Genomic DNA, 18,055 nt, shown 5'->3' on the forward strand with positions numbered 1-18,055 from the left:
AAATGTTGTGAAAATCAATTTTCACTTCGTTTGATCGTCAAACTGTTTCTTAAAGTTTCTTAAAGTTTTTTAAGGAAACTTTCCTAGAAACTTTTAGAAACTTCAGAAACTTTAAGAAACTTTTCAGAAACATTTTGGAAACTTTCAAAAACTTGAGAAACATGTTTCCGTAAAATAGGCCCTGTTATACAGTGTCGAAAAAATCCTGAAAGAAATTTGAAATATGATGAACGAATGAGCACAGCGATTCGATCTCTGCATTGATTTTTCCAATTTTTCTGTTCCGCTTTTTCAACCATACCTGGTGCACATTAAACGTAGGAAATGATTATGTAGGATATTCCATTTTATCAAGCATTCGTACAAAATTGAGCGGCTCGGAATATTTGCCTTCACTTTCGTCTATTTTAGTAAATTTATCAATTAACAAAAACGAATGTGAAAAATGCAATAAAACTGCGAAAAAATTGTATGGTGAATTAGATGCAAGTTTACCTCAACGTTGCAGCAATGCTTTTACTGCTCACTCTAGCAATTATAATGAACAAATTTGTCCCATATTCCCGTGAAATATGTGGTATCCATAACATAAAAGGATTTTGATGACGTTATACGGAGCTATTTGCTTTTAGCTTACATAACTTACATACCAACCATCACAGGTACATTTATCTATGTACCGCCCGTTCCATATTTGTTCGCTCTGTTTACACCTATAGGTGTACTTGCACTGTTCCGTTAGACGATAAATTCGTATACATATCCAAGCGTATATACACCCTTGGATAGACTGTTCATTTTCATCTCAAGATTATTCAATTGACACAATGACACATAACGATAAATTATGGTGCACGTCACTTTCGCCGATAAAGAAACTGTCTCATTATAAACAACACAGTGGGTACACAATAGCAAACTTTGTCAATGGAAATAGGCAACAGCTGGATTAAGCCATCGTGGGGGTGTATATAAGTATAAGTTATAGAACGATGAGTATTGTGAAGTGTGTAGTTTTTACCGTCAAGACTTGAAGAGCACACACTTTAATGGGAAACGTGTAGAATTGATTTATAGTACACAATAGTCGGTTCATTACAGTAATGAATTTGTGGTTGCAAATGATTCAGAGAGATACTAAGTTTGGTAATAAAGTAGATTTGCTAGTAAGTAACCTTACAGTAAACTTGTTAATTGTGTTGTGTAGGTACTCGTGTTTGCGAAGCTTATTTAAGAAAAGTTTGTTCTCGGTTCATAGTCAAAAATTTAATAGTTTAGAAGTCACGTAAGAAGTAAAAATTTTTTGGTTTTTGATTGCTCTCTGTGTACGTTTTCGAAAGAGTTAACATTTGTTAAAGACATGGCTACGCATAGTAATACGAAATAAGAACCAACAGACCCAGTTTGTGATTAAAATTTTAATTATTGTTGATGCTATTGTGTCATTCCATTAGTGAACTCACTGGTGGTAGCACAAATCTCGCTTTATTGTTGGTTGGGAATGGCAAAGAGAATTATACCCGAATGTTATTTAAAACTCCACAAAAACGTCTTTGTGAGCCATCAATTTATTTTTTGGACAACTTAATTGCATTTCGTTTTGAACAATTCTTTTTTTTTAATTTCTATTGTTAGCATTTTCACTTGGCGTGCAAAAACATTTTTGGAGTGTTTGTATTTTTTGGTTGAACAAATCGGCTAACGTCAAACTGTATGATGAATATCGACGAAGCAAAACAACAACATGTTTACGTGCAAATGAATGGAATCGAAGTTATGCTACTCAATCACGCTGAAGCCTAGCAAGTGTTGTGAGGAAAAGGCAGGGTCGAAAAAGCTCTTCGGGCGTTGTATGAAGAAAATTTGCAAAATGCCCTTCATTGCCATTTATTCATACAAAATCAAAAAGGTCATTCGGGAATTGCCCGAATGCCCATAGGGCCAGTTCGGGCCTGGGAAAAGTATTACTGTTTTGCATACGTAAATACTGCCAATTTCGTATCCAAGCTCTTCTTGCTGTTAACTATTATCCATTTGTAATCTGAAATAACATAGGAAATGAGAGAAACCAGTGAAACAGTAAGAACCGATTTGATACGAAAGTTACAGTATTTTCGTGTGTGCACAACAGTACGGAAAGGTTTCTAAATTGTCGGGTTACTGAAATTTGAGGCCTCCCACGCTTAAAAAATCCTCTTATCCATTCGCACCCGAGATTTCGGAAAAATAACGATAAGTACTACATATGTGTCGATAAGCGTACTGTTCACGTTTCAAGCACTTCTTTCGACAGCCCCAATATGTAAAATCCTTTACATAACTCGGGATAAATATGAAATATGTATGTTTGTTGAACTCGGCTTCGCCTCAGATCATAAAAATTCACATGACCCGCCGAATTTTCATCTTCTTATCCCTTGTTATGTAAAATACCAATTCGCACCCGGGTGGAAGTAGCACCAACGAAATGTCACGTGTTTTTGAAGTACAATTTTACCATGAAATTGTGATGAAATACGTGCAAAGTATTGTCTCGTTTTTTCCAGTATGTTGCCGTTTGGCTGATAAGCTATTCGAAATAGTTTTTCATGAAAATAACTTTTAAAAAAATCATGTGGACTGACAGTATGTTAATCCAGGATGAAATGACACCCTCATTCTACAGACTGCCGAATTCGCTCTTCGCTGGCGGAAATTTTTAATTTATTTTTCTCATCCACTCATCTTGTTGATCTTGATCCTGATCTATAGGAGTTTTGGGAAATGTATGAAATTTTAGGAGAATTTTTGAAATTTTTTGTTTTTTTTTCGAGTTTTTTGGAGGTGTGGGAGACCTGATTAAATCTGCACCACCAATATATTTGAACATAAAAAAACAATTGATAAAGTTGGCACATGGCTATGTGTGATGATGGATGTCTAGTACCTTAATGCGTTTATGTTTGACTTCATCTCCAGATATTTTTTTTTTTAAACGAAAAAGTCTAAGAAGATTACCTCAACAAGTTTTAAGTAAACTTGAGAGAAGCTTTTTTCTCGTTCCACTTAGTGCGGACGCTTAAGTTTAAGGACTCAATTCGGTAGCACACCAAAAAGAAAACTTCAAAAACCTTTACAATGTCATCGTCCCCCCATCCACGAGATACGAAATAAAAACGGTACGACAAACTGTGCATCACATATGGAACAACAGCCAAACATTAAACATTGAACGTTCGTGTATTCGGTCAAATGGTCACAATAAAGTTTTTTTTCAAATTGTATTCGCAATTTGTTCAAGCAAAACGATTCCAAATTGAAAGTGAGCAAAAGAAAACATTTTAATTTCCCGGTCCAAAGCAATGTCCACCTAAATGTACATTCCAAACAAAGGGAATGCAATTGAAAGAATCGTGTCACCATTTACAGATGATATTCCGATTCATGTTTCATGTTTTATACGAATGTGAAAGCAACAAAGTTTCATTATTTTAACAGCATTATGATCGAAAATGCCAGTGTTTGCTGGCAACCAAAACTTTAACAATCGAACGTCAAACATTGCTCCTTTAGAAATCGACCGTAGCCAAAACAACAACAAGTCAGATGATATAATGTGTTACAGTATGGTGGCATGTTATGTAAATATACATTCATTCTGTGTGTATACACACAACGAATTAGAATGCAATATAATGAAATTGCATATGGTCATACACTATATTGGTTTGCCATACGACCGATGTATATATTCAGATGCAAATGTATATATATATATCGAATGAGTGATGATCAAATTGCAAAATGCCATTTTATTTGTTTGTATTGGACTTGATTTGATTTGTTGCAGATGGTGTTGATTAAACTTTATATTACATGGGAATGAAATAATGGTTGAAATCAATTTATATGTTCCAGTTCGGTTCACTGAGTTCATTAAATTACAATCATTTAGTTTTCAGGTATACTCAACAGTACATTACATAGTACTCTACTCTACTGTTGTCTGCTTTTTCGTTGAAAATATAAATGCGATTTTTGATTGAGGGTGCAACGATAACAAAACATTTAATTTCGTTCATCCGCTCAGATTAAATACATAGATTTGGTAATATAATGTTGATTCGATGCAGAGAGATAACTTTCCAGCGAAGTTAGGATAGGTACATTGAGTTAATAATACTTTGTGTCTGAAATGAACAATGGTTTCGAAAAGGGCCGGTACTTATTTATCCATGAAGATAAATAGAAATATTGTTTTCGAAGAACTTTTACAGTTGGGTAGGTCAAGGTTTACATTTCGCAGATAGACAATGAAGATCAGGGATCAATATTATTGATGAAAATATCTTCGCGAATTTTCTTAAAATTTTAACATTTTTCCGAATCGTGAAAATTGCGAATTCATGTAAAAGTTCGCGAAAATGCGCGCAAACATTTTTAATAATTAATTGGCTCTGATCGACATATGTTCATGGAATTAATCATCTTATGTCCACAGACCCGTCGAACACACAACTATGACTAGAACTCTGGGAATAATTTTCCTACGGGTTAAATGACATCACATCAGATCGTTTCACCAGTATCTCCCTTTGGACTCAGCATATAGAGTGAAATTGTTACTTTGTTTCTATCAATCGGCAATTTAGGAATTTAACATCTGCTATGGAAGCAGCGGGAATTTGCTCATAGATAGGATTCAAAATCAAACAGATAAATGGAATCTTCGACTAATACTTAAAACATCTAATTCCAGTCATTAAAAGTATATCTAAAGTATATCAGTATATCAGTATTAGGTAGAAAATTCTGTGTCAAGCATTAGAAAATAAAATTGAAAAAAAATTATGGAATTCCAAGAAAATTTCAAAATTTAAGAGCAATGGACCCTTTGTAAATTTGTAGCCTACATTTAGGCGGAAAAATGTTAGTTTTTTGATGATTTGTCTGAACAAAAATCTTTTTTTGAAAAAATAAAACCATTAAAGCACGCAAAAATGTGTTACTTTTAAAGGAAAAATTGGTTTGTAAGTAATAACTTAACCCAGTGGTAACGAATTTACAGAATTCTTGGAAATCTATTCTTCTTCTTTTGTTCTAAAAATAGATGATACCAGCCGTATGTGTAGAGTTAATCCACCTGGATGCAGATTATATAAATTTATGTAATCTGCAAAGGTTTCTTCAAGTGGGATAAGTTATCACCCGCAACCAATTTTTCGTTTAATTTTTCAAAAAAGATTTTGCTTCGGAGAAATCATCAAAAACCGAATATTTTTTCGCCTAAATGTAGGCTACAAATTTGCAGAAGGTTTCTTAAGAAAAAATGATTAAAAACTTGTGAAAATCCTGCAGAAAGGTTAACGTAAATCTACTTATAATCATAGTCAACAAAATTTACAAATACCACCCGTCCTTTGTAACAAGAATAAATGACTCAATGAATTTCCAAAATTTTGGGAATTTACGATATCTTACTCGATGCACATATCTCTTTATTCATTGACACACTTTCCAATTGTTAAAATATCACGGAAAATCCCAATATGCGTGTGAGATCTATAAGTGGACTTAGCACCCCCATTTTTTGGCATATAGCTGTGTAATGCATATTGCGAAGACTGTAGTTAAAATAGCTGTGTAACTTATATTATAGCTGTGAGACGCGTTTCAAATCTATCTCGAGAAATAAAATTTTTTCCTAAACTTTCATGAATTTTGCGGTCACCCATCCAAGTACTAACCGCGCCCATTGATGCTTAACCTGAGAATCCGACCGTCACCTATGATGCTGTTGTGCTAATTTTGCTTGTGCTTTAATACGTCATTATTTCGAAGCGTTGTTACCGCAATATAAATTCTGCATCTATATTATAAGGCACACAGCCTAATTCAAGTCTGTAGTATTCATATTTAGCATTTTTACTTTAGTAAGTTGTCATTGGAGCATTGTTTCAGGTTCTGAAAGAAAGTGAATTGAGACTGCCTGCGTGAAGAATCGCCTATTCAATTGTTTTCTGTGAAATTCCTAGTTTGACATTTGGGAGCAGTTACTTGGCTTAATTCGTTTCTAATGCATGAGATTTCTGATATATACGGATATATACTTTCATTCGTCTGTGTTTCCACGGATTTTGACTATTGAAGAGGTATTTCTATAACCTGACAATCAAGCTTTATTAAAATCAGCCAAGCTATTTTACGATTTTTCTTTATCTGTTAACATTGAGTCCGACCAAGCGTCAGTACGAATCACAACTTGAATGCATGGTCCCATACATTTTCTGATATGCAGCACACAGCTATATTTTTCATACGTCAAATATGCGTTACACAGCTATGATATAGAGTACACAGCCACAATATGCAAATCCTAGCTATAACATGTGTTGTCGATGCATAATGTAGCTCTGTAATCTATAATATAGTTGTGTAACTCACATTGCAGGTAAATAACCAACATTAATAGGATATGCGTTCAGTAGCTATATTTTTATAAGTCTTGCAGCTATATTATAAGAACTGCAGCCACATTATAAGTTACACAGCCTTTAACGATATCCACGAATTTTCCGTGCATCATGCTTTACATGCACTCTTCATTCTACAAGATCTAAAAAAAAATGGAAAGACGATTCGAAGATATGCGAGTCGAAATTCGAAAACGTGAAAAAATGTAAACTTTCGGAGAAATATGAGGCACAGTCTTAGAGCCCGTACAGATGTTCTATTTTTTTCGTCACCCCCAGTGAACGTGCTGAGTACAAACAAACAAAATTTATTGAATTAATTTTCAATATTTACAAAATATTTGTCTATCGAAAACTAATTACTCTTGATAATACTAAAATCCAAAACTAATTGACAACTTGTCACTGACGAGTTTATTCTTTACGATCAAAATCGGCCGTGAAGAATATTACCGTAAAGTTAACTTTAACAGCGATTAACTGAGCGACAAAAGTTAATGTCAGTGAATGATATAGAATTATTGTACGCGCTTGACTGTCGCTGAATCAAAAGGTCGGGCACGTTTCACGGAGATGTGGTTGCTATTATTTATTTAGACTTAAAGTAAAAGTGGTGGTGGCAGGATATACAAACCCTTTACCATTTAATTTACCAAGCAGACTTATTCTGTTCAAGGTCCTACCGTGCTATCTAAACATTTAAGGGTGTTGTTGGGTTTTCAAAAACGACCACATTCACAATTAGTTTGAGTTGAAAAATTCATGGAGCGTTATGTAATATACATCAAAAACGGTAAATTTTCAATTATCCATGCACCTTAACTAGCCTCCATCGACATTATCATAAATTACATAAATAATTCCTTGTGTAAAAATGTTGTAAAACGTTTAAACATTTAAAAAGCAAACTTACTTTGAATGTTTTCCTTTCTTTTTCTAATGTAGTGCGATCCGTATAGATTTATCCATATCCCAATTATGCGAAGGGTGGGTTAAAGGGGAACCGTATAACAGCCACTTCCGTGTGTATATATAGAAAATTCAAAATTTCTTAAATAAATAAAATTTTAATATTTTTCGTGTTTATTTTTTCATTAAGCATGCTACACGATCCCGAGATTTATTTTGTTTATTTCTTTCGTTTTTAATACGTAAATTGGATGCCAAAAATTGTATTTGTTTTGCATTTACATTTTATTGCCTCCAATATACCACCAGGACAATTCTTTTTCTTTTGTTAGTCACTCGCACATTTATTTATTTTTTCTTGCTGGTAATGTTCAACTCACTTCCGTTGTAGCAATTTTATGGATTCTATTGAGAAAGTTTTTTTTTTCTTTACTTATTAACCTTCCTTGGTTTTGAGTCTCCCCTAACAACAACAAAAAAAATCCTTCTGTTCACAAATTGACAAAAAATATCGTCCATTCACAGTGACAATACCCCACTGTCAATAAATCCGTTACATTGTCCATATACAGCATAGACTTGCAATAAATTACATCCTTATGACGAACAACACCGAAATACTTTCTATTACTTCAATCGAATCACCCACCAATTTGAATAAGCCTCAATGCTTTTCAATTATTTCCTTTCGATGCCTAATAGCGAACGCACAAAACACAACCGTTCTTTTCGGAATAAATTACCGAATAAAAGGTACGTACTTAACTATACACATGGTGCTGAAGTCACGGACAAAAGAAAAGAAAAAAAATCTCGAGAAAAACCAAATCGAAAAAAATAAAACCGAAATCAGTAAGAAAAATAAATTAAATCTCAGCCCAGTGAATTTTGGGGAATATTTTTTTCTTGTCAAGAACTTTATTTTAAGGAGAGTAAAAATTCAAAGTGGAATCGGTTGTTTGTCTACATCAAGATATCCTTACATAAAAATTTGTCAAACTTCACCACAAAACATTTATTATAATTTTTTGTCAATTCAAAAATACCACAAGAGTATCACACACGTGTAGATAATTTCCAACCGACGAAGAAAAAATCAATTCTCTGCCAACAAAAAAAAAATTATTAAACAAAAATTCGAAAAGAAAACTCCGCTTATTACGACAACTTTACGATATAAACGAGAATCAAAGAACTTTTCTATCGAAAATATATTTCGTTTTCAACAAACAGAATCATACGCTTCGCTCGCTTCGATGTACCATCGTTGACTGAAGAACAACGGTGCTAAACCATTCAACTCAACGTAACATTGTAAATGAGTATGAAATGTTCTGATAGAATGAATTATGAATGAATGGGGTGGAGAGTAAAAATGGTTACGTGAGAATATGGAGAGGAGCAACATGACAATTGCATTATAACGTAACGTGTTGTGTTGCGTTACTTGTTCGTGGTGAGTGAAGAATTTTTGTGGTGTATACTTGAGGTATAGTTGGTTTTTTCTTCATCATTTATTTCGTACACCATGAGAAAGTTGCATGTTATACGAAATGATGTAACGTCAGAACGAAATAAGTTTACAAGCTAGATACGAAAGGAAATTTATATGCAATGTCACTAAATATCGAACATACATCGCAAGTAAGAATTTTTAATTTTTATTTTCTTTCGGAGACTATCACTACTAAATTTCAATGAACGTTTATTGTTGCCAGTCCCGCTGCTGGCTTACCAAATTATGCAGCATACACTAGAAAATTGTACACGATAAATATTTCACTGATTTATTGTGTTTTAAAATAAAGCCATAGCTTTTCGTACATTCTGTAGGAACTGGGAGGTTTTGCGAACATAAAATTGAATTATGGAAGCATATGGGAAGTTTCGAAATTACCTTATTGACTGACATAAAATTGAGTTATACCGCTTTACACGATATTGTAATAGGTAATTTATCTCAATGATGTTGTCAGTGGAAATTTTTGCAATGCAATGCTTTTTCGGGCTGTCATGACGATGTGGGGGTTTGATTTAAGCGTCACATAATATCATAAAAATTCGAACCAAAGACAGCAGAAGGATACAGCATATGAATTTCGAAATATAGTCATTGTCTCTCTTCAGGAAGAGGAACAGGTGTCATTTCATTTCGTGGTCGCTCATACGATTTTAAGATCAGATTGAGCTAGTCTTTTTCGATATATTCATAAAGCAACTTGAAATAATAGTTATTTGTTAACCAAGAAGAAAATAGGAAATTCCACACCAAGAGTTCAAGGTGGAATTTGCTGTTTTGTCTCCGATGTGAACACAACGTTTTTCATTCTTGCGTTTTGCGAAAATCCGTTTTATCCACTTTGAAAAAAATAAAATAAATAGTGTGTTTTGGTGTTCAGCCATTTTAGGTGAGAAAATGATCATTTCTTCTTCTTCTTCTTTTTCAGCTTGTTTCTATCCACTGCTGGACGTAGGCCTCCCTAATTCTCTTCCATTCCGAACGATCCGTTGCCACTTGTTGCCAATTTGTGCCTGAAATTCGCTTTATACTGTCATTCCATCTCTCTGGTAGTCTACCTCTAAGTCTTGTTTTAGGTGTTTTAGGTATTCAGTTCATGATCTTTTTGGTCCAACGTTCGTCCGTCATACTTGCAATATGTCCCGCCCAGCCCACTTTAAAGATGCTATTCTTTCCATGACATCAACGACTTTTCTTTGTTGTCGAATCCATTGATTTGTCATTCTATCTCTAAGCGTAATTCCAAACATACTCCGTTCCATGGCTCTTTGTGCCACTCTCAGTTTATTTTCGGAAGCTTTTGTTAACGTTAACGTTTCCGCTCCGTATGTGAACACAGGAAGGACACACGTATCGAACACTTTACGTTTCAGACTATTGATCATTTTGCTTTTGAAAGTTAGCCTGAGTTTTCCGAACGCTGCCCATGCAAGACTAATTCTACGTGATCATTTGCTCACCTAAAATGACGCCTCTAAGAATAGAACGCTTCATAGTGGAAAAAATATGGATTCTCAAAACGCAGGCGAGAAAATAGTCATTTTCAAGTTGATCTGTGGTACCAACTGTAGTAGATCACTAGTTGACAAAGCTATCTGCTGCAGGTATTATTCTTAAATCTTGTCTCTACGTGTGTGACACGGGAATCGGAATTAAAAAAATATTAGCTCACTGGCTCAACGTAACACGCAACGTCACATTAACTAGTGTAGATGTGAGCAAACCAAATCATATAGTCGACTGGACTATCTACTCGAAAACTATAGTCGACTCGCCCATTATTGGCCTTTGTATAAGGATTATATCGACTATACAAGCTCGAAGCGCTGTAGCGATGAAAATGAAACTGAAAAACGTTAAATCCGAATTCTGGAAAAAATATTTTTTTCCAATTTTAATTAATACAGAAAATTGTTAGGGTTACGGCCCTTCATTAACTGGAGGATTTTCAATCATCATTTCAAATGTTTGAATGAAATGAGCTTACTGGTCAATTGAAAATAAATTCTGAAATCGATTGCGGCAAATTACCTCTTTATTTGCAATAAACAAGCAATTAATTGTAACATTTTCATGTAAAAATTAAAAAAAAAAATCTTTTCTGACAGACATGATAGACCGATTTTGTTTTTTTGATTAAAACTGTATGTTTTCCGACCATAATAGTACTTTATGCAACTAGTTTTTATCACTAGATGTGACACATCTGACCACATCGTGTGACAAAAAACTACCACACTTTCGCAACGTATTTCATACAACGTTTTCGTTAGAAAAACAGAGAAAAAAGACCCTTCGACCGCCACCCAACTCACGTAAAAGTTCAGTTTTCGCAGCACAGTTGCAGAAAAATTCATTACCATTTGAAGTAGCTCTCATATTAATATCCGTTCAGTGACGATTTTCACATATCAATCCAACCCACATGACAATTCATTATCCTACCATATATAGGATACGTCTTGTGTCGCAACATTTTGATCTATTATGTACATCAGGTACAATTTACTATGTGATTATCGCACCAACATGGAAAGCCACTGACACTGGATATGATTGAGTTAGTTATGAATTTGACCTGTTCCGATTCCTGATTATCAGGTTGAATTATTGATGAAAATAATTGGTTAGATTGTTGGTTCGCAATCCTCCAGTTGAGCACAGTAAAATTATTTCGTTTTCCGTTTCATAACAATGGAACGTAATACGATAATCCGCTTGAAGCTTAAAAAATATTCAATTAAAAATGCAGAACGTCAGTGGAGCTACCAATAAATTATGTATACGGAAAGCATTAAATCCATAATATTATTTATAATTAATTGGATTCATTTCAATAGTTTTTCATAAGAAAATAATAACAAAAACCAACGTTGCTTCAACATAGTTCTTTTTCCTTATTTCTTTAATTTTTATTTGATTTATTTTTGAGCAACAAATCGTTTTGAGTACATTTTTTTTACCCACCTACGAATAATATCGATAAATATCGGTGCTGGCATTCTTAAAATGATACATTTTAAACGGTTAATGATCCTAATTTATTTATGTTCTAACCTAATAATTATGGTAATTAAGATGAACGAATCAGATTCTCATTTTTTTTCCCTCTACTTTTCGGAGAAAAAATCAATCACAATAAATTATCGCATAGAGGTTGGCATAGCATAGATATTAATAAAATCAATGACTGAAATTAAAATTCCGATTTTATGTTTAAGCAAATAAGCAATAAATTCTAATCAATTGGGTTTTATAAGCTTCACGAGGCGTCCATAAATGTTGTTTGTGCAAAGTGTCTTGTATTAGAATGGTATTTTCATTGAGTGTTGTATAGGGATAGAAGGATAATTCAATCCTTTACGATACACTTAATCGCTATTATAATGCTTAAATCTATTACTACATTTGTTAAAATTATTGCTCAATGTGCGTCAAGTAAATCCTTTACTTCATTTGTTTTGACAAACATTTCAGTATATAAGAGTCAATTCGCCAAAACTTCGAACCGCTTTTATGGAATCGGGATTCAAGCCGACAGCGATGCAATCGAGCTATGGTTCAACTGAATCGTCGATCAATTCTGAGAATATCGTGGAACAACTTTTTTCCCGGAAAATTTTTCTTGGGCTGTCATGGCCATCAGAAAATTTTTCTCCGAAGTGGTCGCGAAAATCGTTTTTTATCAATTACTCCAACATGCGAGATCTGAATAATGTCAAATTGTGCACGTTTATGAAGGTCAATGAATATTATTGACCAACAAACGTCGACGCCCACCCAGCCGCCGCAAAAAGTGAAAAACCTCGAGAAAACAGACATTTTTGAAGAGCTCTGGGCGACTGGGAAAGTTATTAGCAGGAAGCTCTAACCCAGAGTTTTGTAGCTTACTTCAAGCTCTATCTATTGACACCACACTCGACCATATCCTACGTCCCAGAGAGAAATGGAGTTGATTTTTCACAATGTATCTCAACCCATCAAATTTTGGGCTTTATTATTTATAGGTTTACGAGATAATAGTTAGTAAAACTAACTTGATACAGCCTGAAGATGTCTCATAGCCATTTTTTGTAGAGGACAGACTGAAACAAACCAATATTCTAAAATTTTACCTCATCAATTATTTGAAAATAGTAAATCGACCTCAAAATTGTTTTCTTAAGACATTTGAGCCGTGTTTGATAAAATTTTATTTTTCCCTGAAAGGTAGCAAAAAGTAATGAACTTTGAGCTCGACATGAAGTCAATCGGCCATACGGCTCAGAAGTTATTGTGGAAAAACTGAAAAGCCGCTAGTGAATACGACGAAAAGTGCAGATTTTTTTTTATGCTCAAAATTCATAACTTGGTACTACCTTTCACGGAGTTTTTCAAAATCAGTAGTTCCTGAGATATCGGAGATACCATTTTTTAATTGGAGCCTACAAACCCGACTACAAATTTTCAATTCTTTTTCTATCGATTCATCAAATTCAACCCTAAGTAGCACCGGTCTTAGAGTTAGTTAGAAGCAGTATATTTACTTAGAAGAATGCTCTTGCTAGTGCGTGCACATCTAGGTCAGAACATTTTAATTGATATGTTGAAAAAAAAACATCCCAAATCAAGTCAGAGTAAAATGATGGTACCCCCATACAATGTTGAGCCACTTTTTTTAAATTTAATTTCAAACCCACTGTCGGTAAATTTAAAATTTGCAATGACGTCGATTTAACTGAACGTATTGAAATGGTGTCTTCCCGAGAATCAATTGAAAAGCATTTAAACTTGTTTCCACATTAGATCACGTAGTTTCGTTATCTGTTTCTCTTTTCAGTTCGATTTTATGTTTTAACATCTCTCCGGTTCAACCCATACGAACTGCATTATATAAGAAAATCGAACTGTCTTAATGGAATGAGTAAAGCAAGTGGTTTAAACTTGATTCCGTTTATTTCACCCACGTATCCGGTTTTCAATAATCAGTTGCATAAAACATTTTATTGCCAACAATATTGCTGGGCAGCAATCATAATAATCTACTTTGTGGAAGATAAAACGTACACTGAGGGCACCACACATTCATTCAATATTTTGTTGGACGATAAAGGAAGCACTTTCCATTGAAAGTCTTTTTACAATTTTCTTAACGACAATGTATCGCCCTGTACGTTTAGTTATACTTTGCTGCTGCAAAAAGCATTATCCTCCCAAATGGTTGATTTTATTTCACAATTTCCGAGCACCTCTCCATATTTCCTACAATAAACACAATAATTCCGCCGTTTAATATTCCTTAATCATATACTAGAATATTATGTGTGGTCATCTAAACCGAAAATCTTTCCCATAACACCAAAATATTTCCACATTAAAAAAAGCGTCCTAACAATGTGTGTACCAATAAAATGCGATATTATCCCAATGAATATGGGGCGAACAATTTCAGACTATAAATAATATTATGGCCCAACGATACAACGGTATTTTTGTGTGTTTAATTGTCTTACCTTGATTCGGAATTAGATGTAACCGAACACTTACCATCTTAATGGTATTTCGTGTGAATGAATTTTATATTCTAAATTCGACTATTTGTTTTGTTTCACTGCCTGATTGGGACATGGTGATAGCGCGCATGTTATCTATTTACTATCGTAGAATAAATGGAAATTAATAATTTTACACTTGGAATTTGATACGTGATTTGTATTAATACGATGAATTAGAATGAAGAAATAAAAACAAATTAATTTGCTAATACCAAATGTGTGTAGTGGTCATAACTCTTTTTTCTATTTGTATTTTTAATAATGAAACGATTCAATGAATATTGATGAATTGGACGGGATGTGAATGCAAGTCTACGAATCGATTGACTTGGTTTCTACTTCGAAAACTCGCACGAATTTTTTATTTTCCACTTTTCAAAATGGCTATCCATCTGTAATGGACAACTTGATTTTCGACTGACCTGTGGGCGACCCCATGAGAACATTGAACGTGAGGATTTTGACAAGACGTTTACCCTTGTAAGAATCCTCCCTTTTCGCTATCCTTGGTCATATTCATATTACACTAGCGATTCGGCTATGCATTCGCCACACCATCAATGCTCCCCCATCGCATTTCGATTAAAATCATTTACTCAATTTAAATTTTAATAAGGATTTACCTCTATGCCATTCATTAACGTTATTATTTGTAACCTACAATCATGGCAGAGTAAAATAAACCCTTTTGCTGGAGGACATAATAGCCTTGATATTGTCTCTATCCATCTGTTCTGGACAACGGTGACAAACATAAATGATGAGATCTGCGTAGAATTCTCTTATATAGGAAAACATATGTTGAAACTAACGAAGTAAAAGATTTTGAGTTGAACACTCGTACTTTGAACGAAAGAAGTAAAAGATTTAACAATTTGATGATGAGACGCTTCTACGTTTCTGTAAGATTCAAATTATTTCTTTCGTCTTCATTGTGATGGTTTGATAATAATAGGCAGTTTGCGCAAATGACGTATCAATTTTAGGTCAACTTATAAATTGGATATTAAAAGTAAATTTCCAGAACTTCTTCATGAAGATCTGACTCTTCCAACTTATAATTGATACATCGTTTGCGCTCATTGTCTAATACCCATTTTATCGCAGCATGTTTCAGTACTGAAAACAGTGATTAGAAACAGCTAAAGAATCCAGACAGTTTTGGCTTAATACGCAAGATTTTTACTATTGTGAACGCAGTCCTTGCATTCAGGTCGACTTACAGACATCACATCTATCGAAACAGAAACATTCCTTTCGTAAATGAAACTATTTTCATGACATTAACATTAAGTTCATTATGCAACGAAAACGATTTCCTTATTTATACGTTACTACTTATAGTAAAACCAGGAAGAACATGTCCCACGCTGACTTTGGTTTCAAGCTGCTACAATGAACTTAAGTATCTGCGAAACTCTTTATCACTACGTGTGGGCATGGGTGTTAAAAAATTGTAATTATGTTTCCGTATACGAAATAAAATTTGAGATTATATCTAAGCCATTTTGCTTTAAACGTAGTGTAATACAATGAATGATTATGCTTATTAATGTGACGGTTAGTAAGAAATAGCAATAAAACTCAAACGACAAATGAGTGAAAGATCTGCTTCGATAATACAATACAAAGAATTATTACGCTCATGATGTGTATTATAACACACGGCCTGCGGCCTAGTGTCATAATTACAAATCTAGAGCCTAATAAAGTAATTCGCACTCGATGTCATAAATTACTATTATGTTATACAAGGATAGAATGTTGAAATAGAGGCCTAAAACCAATTTTTAGTGCATATTACTGCAGGCTTATTAATCAATCCCGATATTTTAAATTGTGATACAAAACTGAGTCGATTAGTTTTCGATGAAAATACATTTGAGGTGTTTTTTCTACAAAAAAAAACATTCAATTCGGTTCGTTGGTTCGTTGGTATTTGAATATGACTCAAAGCTAAAACGTTTCAAATGTTTTACAAAAGCTTCTGGTATGTGTCTTTACTAAAATGAATGAATTCAACGTGCATTTCTGGCATGTTCAATAGGTATATTTGTCAATACGTCCTCAAATCGTTCGATAGTAGTTTGGTATTTCAGGTAAAAATCGCATCTTGCCAAAAGATTTGATGAATAATTCAAGGATTTTTTGACATTGGAATGGGCATTGTTAGTTTCGTAAGTATTTATAAGTATTCAGTCGCTTCGCTCGGGTCCGCAAACTGAGGGCGTCGAAAGTAGTGATCGAAACATGAAAAGTTGTGTTTTCGATGCATGTAGCATGTTAGTATCTTACATGCTTTTATGCGAAAAGAGACGTCTCACGGTCTCGAATCCTTTGTATTGTGAGACATGAGACGTCTCTTTTCGAACCTTTGAGACTTTTATTTTTACTCTGGTTGTGATTACTACACTCGCCTTCGGCTCGTTCCGCAAACCTCCCACTTACCTAAACAAATATTTGCAAACAGAGACGTAACATACTATTACATGCTACATGCTTCGAAACCCGTACTTTTCATGTTACAAGCATTTCTTTCGATTCCCTTTCGCTAACGTGAGTTTGTTTATTGACCTCGACTTCGAATCAGATCAACAAATTTCACACGAAAGCTCTACTTTTCATCTTTTTATCCCTAGTTATATCAGATACTAGTAACTTTATGAAACGTTCAGGGATGTAAAGATTTGTCTACTACATGAAATATCTGAAGAAGTGGCACTTTTGAAGTACTCCAATCGCACTTACCTCTCTCATCTTGACATCGAAACCAGACTTCATCACTAATTCTGTTTTTATTTGTCTTTATTCTATCGACGACACAAAGATGGCAAAGAGTGGACTACAAATAGTGGTATCGTATAAGCTAACCGAGTAATAAATTCTGAATCAAACACAATTAAACGGTTCAATCAACAGAAGTAACAGATTCAATAGGCTGGCAGATTGACTGCTCTACGTGCGTAACAATATTATATGCTCGCTGTATCGATATCGATGACACAGACGATGAACCATCCTTATAGCACTCGCCATTTGTTTTTTTGTTTTTTTAATTTCACTTTATTAAACGTATGACGAAACTATCTCTCATTTTTGGCATTTTCGTTGAACTGTTTCTAACGAAGTCTTGGTTAGGCTCGAGTACTTTGGTGGTATGGGAGAATTATGATGGGTTGTTGAGTTTTCATTAAACAGGGCCCACAGCGTCATCTTATGATTTATGAAAGTTTTTTTTACTGCACTGACAGCTTCATCACTTGATTGTCAATCGATTTATTCCACAAAAACTAGTTATTTTCTTGTTTTAATTTATTTTATTTAAAAAAAGGTTCCATGTATGCTCAACAGAGACCAAAAAATTGTTTTTTCTCCGTGTTCTCTTTCTCAAAAGAAATCCACGAACCTGAAGTGTTGAGTCTCCATTAAACATCCAAGATGTTCAGCTCATTAAGAAATACGATGTACATATAAACTGTAATTTGATATTATTCATCCTAAAAGGACTCTAGGGCTATGGTCTAAACGTTTTGTGTCAGCTTTTTAAAACTAAAAGAGAAATTGAGTGCGGTTACAAATTCATTTTGGTTTTGACGTGTTGACACACTTAAAATACCTACTTCTACGTCTATGTCACTACG

At 34.1% G+C, this 18,055-nt stretch overlaps 1 protein-coding gene across 2 annotated transcripts in view; it reads right to left on the reverse strand.

Annotated features, from left to right (window-relative positions):
• Positions 1 to 8,622, reverse strand: part of LOC119077735 (toll-like receptor Tollo) — an 80,024-nt gene extending 71,402 nt beyond the window's left edge. The window contains exons 1-2 of one of the 2 annotated variants that reach the window (XM_037185012.1): positions 8,408 to 8,622; positions 7,366 to 7,766 (exon numbers count right to left, since the gene is read on the reverse strand). The gene's annotated coding sequence lies outside the window, so the exon portion shown is untranslated. Of the gene's footprint in view, positions 1 to 7,365 lie in introns of both variants that reach the window. The other variant, XM_037185013.1, reaches the window with a different exon arrangement.
• Positions 8,623 to 18,055: the final 9,433 nt, after the last annotated feature.

This window comes from Bradysia coprophila, unplaced genomic scaffold (assembly GCF_014529535.1).
Source record: "Bradysia coprophila strain Holo2 unplaced genomic scaffold, BU_Bcop_v1 contig_24, whole genome shotgun sequence".
NCBI classification, from domain to species: Eukaryota; Metazoa; Arthropoda; class Insecta; order Diptera; family Sciaridae; genus Bradysia; species Bradysia coprophila.